The sequence below is a fragment of the Meles meles genome, chromosome 12 (assembly GCF_922984935.1).
Source record: "Meles meles chromosome 12, mMelMel3.1 paternal haplotype, whole genome shotgun sequence".
NCBI classification, from domain to species: domain Eukaryota; kingdom Metazoa; phylum Chordata; class Mammalia; order Carnivora; family Mustelidae; genus Meles; species Meles meles.
The window spans coordinates 41,278,120-41,281,687 of NC_060077.1; the positions used below are offsets into that span (position 1 = coordinate 41,278,120).

At 43.7% G+C, this 3,568-nt stretch overlaps 1 pseudogene; it reads right to left on the reverse strand.

Annotated features, from left to right (window-relative positions):
* Positions 1–2,346: 2,346 nt before the first annotated feature.
* LOC123953881 lies at positions 2,347–3,261 on the reverse strand (annotated as a pseudogene).
* Positions 3,262–3,568: the final 307 nt, after the last annotated feature.

The following is a 3,568-nucleotide window of genomic DNA, read 5'->3' on the forward strand; positions in this document are numbered from 1 at the left end:
AAAAAAGATATATGCACCCTTATATTTACCACAACATTATTACAAAATCCAAGATATGGAAGCAATGTAAGTATCCATCAATAAACAAATGGGTTAAGAGGGCATGCTGTACATATACATTGGAATGTTACTGGGCCATTAAAAAAGAATGAGGGGGCACCTGTGTGGCTCAGTGGGTTAAAGCCTTTGCCTTCGGCTCAGGTCATGATCCCAGGGTCCTGGGATCGAGCCCCATATCAGGCTCTCTACTCTGCAGGGAGCCTGCTTCCTCCTCTCTCTCTGTCTGCCTCTCTGCCTAGTTGTGATTTCTCTCTGTCAAATAAAATATTAAAAAAAAAGAATGAGATTTCACCATTTATCACAACACAAATGGACCTAGAGAGTATCATGCTAAGTGAAATAAGTCAGAGAAAGACAAATACCATATGATTTCACTTATATGTAGAATCTACAAACAAACAAACAAAAAGCAGAAACAGACCCACAAATACAGAGAACAAACTCATGGTTGCCAGAGGGGAGAGCGGAGAGGATGGACAAAATGGGTAAACAGAAGGAGGAGAGACAGGATTCCAGTTATGGAATGAACAAGTCATGGAAATAAAGGCACAGCTTAGGGAATATCGTCAGTGGTATTGTAATGGTGTTGTATGGTGACAAGTGAAGGTACACTTGGAGGGTGAGCATGGCATTAGAGATAGAATTGTTAAATCACTATGTTGTACCCTAAAAGTAATGTAACATTGTACACCAACTGTACTTCAATTAAAAAAAAATGTGGCCTCAAAAAAAAGAATAAAAATTGTAAAAGGATTAAAAGAATTGAGAAAATAAGAAAATAGCTGAAAAAAATAAAACTGAAAGACTAAAGAATAATTAAAATCACAAATGCTAGATATCTGTATCTATATTTATATCTATCTATATCTATATCATCTGTCTATACTGTTTTCTCCAAGAGCTGAAGTTTGGCCATTTTCTCTGATTAGTAAACTTGGTGTTAGCCAATTTCTCCTGTTGGTCCTCTCAAGGAGGGGGCTATTGTGTTGAATCTCGGGTGTCTTTGCTCTGGTGGAATTGCACCACCCCTTACCAGGGGGCCATCCTCAATGTAAACAGCTCTTGATTTTACTGTGTGGTGCTATTTTGCTCCCTGAAGGCTTTCAGCACCAATACAGGGTATGAACATGGCAGCACCCTGATTTCTAGCCCTAGAGCTGAAAGTTCATGTGCTGTACTCTTCAGTCAGCTCCTAAAGAAAAATCAATCCCTCTTGTCTTCCTGGTTTCCATCCTAACTTTGTATTCACCTAGCTTGTGATTGAATATGAGTTTTTATCTCAGGCATGAACCTGGTTTCCAGTCTCCAAACTTTAAAGATTCCTGGAGTGCAGACCCTCACCATTTCTCCCAGGGGAGGCAAGGAGTTCTCTCCACGCTCTGTTTTTTGCTGGGCCCCTGCAAGGAGAGCTGTGAAATGATGTTGGAATGGCAGTGGTTCCTGGTTTTTGGCAGTATGAGCAGGAAACTGTCACCTAGGCTCACTATTTTCAGGGGTTTCTACACTCAGGCACTCCAGCTCCTGAGATCACACTGTCCCGCCTGAAATTTCATCCTGCTTCACCACCTGAACACTTCTCAGCCAGGGATGTTCCCAAATGTAGCAGATTTCTAAAAGTTCTCATTTTGTACTCTGATGCTTATGACTCTTTGCAGTAGTCTCTTTAAGCAAGCTGCCTCCTCTCCTCAGATTATCTTCTGATAATTCACCTGAATTCAATTTTCCACACCTCCTACCCTATGAAAAGTGGTCAGTTTTCTTTTTGTAGAATTGCAGCAATTCTTTCCTCAGCTCTCTGGTTGGTTTTGCAGGAGTTCAGAATGATTTGATAACTGTTTAGCTGAATTCCAGGGACCAGACAAAATTAGGGTCCCCTACTCCTCTGCCATCTTAACTCCTCCCTTCCATAGCCATTTTTAAAACTGTGACATGCACTAGAGCTAATTACCGTTATTGAACAAGATATCCTATTATAATTTAGTGTTTATTACATTCAAGATATGTTAATTTTACCTAACCACAGTGTCCTATTTAGTTGAGGCAGCTATAATAAATTACCCAGACTGGGAGATTTAAATTACAAATAATTATTTCTCACAATTATTCCTCACAATTCTGGAGGCTGGGAAGTCCAAGGCCATGGTGTTGACCAGATTTGGTTTTTTTGTTTGTTGTTTTTTTAATAGTTTTTTTTTTTTAATTTTCTTTTAATTTTAGAAATAAGTTTATACATGTGATCTGTTTGGGGGCTGGACGGGGCTGGAAGGGAGGGCGAGGCAGTAGCTCTCAGCTCTGCACTGTCCGAGTCAGGTCCTTTGTGGAGGGGGCAGCAGGCCCCACGTGTCGTGGAGTTTGCGCACGTGTTTCTATAAGTCAAAGTTTCTGCAAAACCCTTTGCCGCAAGTGGAGCACGTGAAAGGCTTCTTGTCGTTGTGGGTGTGCATGTGGAAGGTCAGGTTGTAGACCTGGTGGAAGGCCTTGTTGCAGATAGTGCATTTGTACTGCTTCTCGCTGCTGTGGGTCAGCTTGTGGTTCTTGTAGTTCCCTTTTTGGTGAAAGCCTTTGCCTCAAAATTCGCAGACGAAGGGCTTGTAGCCCGCGTGGATGCGGATGTGCGTGTTGAGCGTGGAACTGCGGTTGAAGGCTTTGCCGCACTGGTTGCATTTATGCGGCTTTTCCTGGGTGTGGATAATTTTGTGTCTGCAGAGCATGCTGGCCTGGCGGAAGCCTTTGCCGCAGACTTTGCACACGAAAGGTCTGGCTCTGGTGTGGACCGGCGTGGTGGCGGGTGAGGTTATAGTGAGCATTAAACACCTTGCCGCACACCTCGCAGGTGAAGTTTTTGGGCTTGCCGTCTGCAGAGCCCCCGGGCAGCTTGCTGTGGCCCTTGATGCCGCCGCGCTCTGCGGTCAGAGCCGAGTTCTCCTTCAGCACCTGCTCCAGCGGTGGGGGCAAGCGCTCCTTATGGGTATAGGGGGACGGATAGGGGAACTTGGCCACGGCCAGGCCGGCCAACTTGGCGTTCTCCAGCAAAAAGAGCTTGGGGTGCGCAGCTAGGGCGGCGGGGGCCTGTGCGTTGAGGAGGCCGGATGGGAAGAGGTGGCCTCCGAGGAGCTCAGACGGCGGGTACGCGGCAGAGTCCAGGTAGTGGAACCAGATAGTCACTCCCTCTTCAGGATTTGCAGACAGCCATCTTCTCATAATGTCCTCACATAGCAGAAAACAAAGAAAGAAAGAAGCTCTCATATGTCTTTTCTTATATGATGTTAATTCCATTACTCTCCAAAGTCTCCATCACATTAGGGATGAAGATTTCAACATACGAATTTTATTAAGGGACACAAATATGAATCCGTAGCAATAGAATATTTTGTAATCTACAATTGTGTGTAAGAAATTCCAGAACTTTATAATAGGAAGAAAATACCACTATTGAAACAAATGCTAAATTTTGTTAATTTTTTCTTCTAGGATTCTTTTTCCCTGATCAAATTCCCCTAGTCTTTAC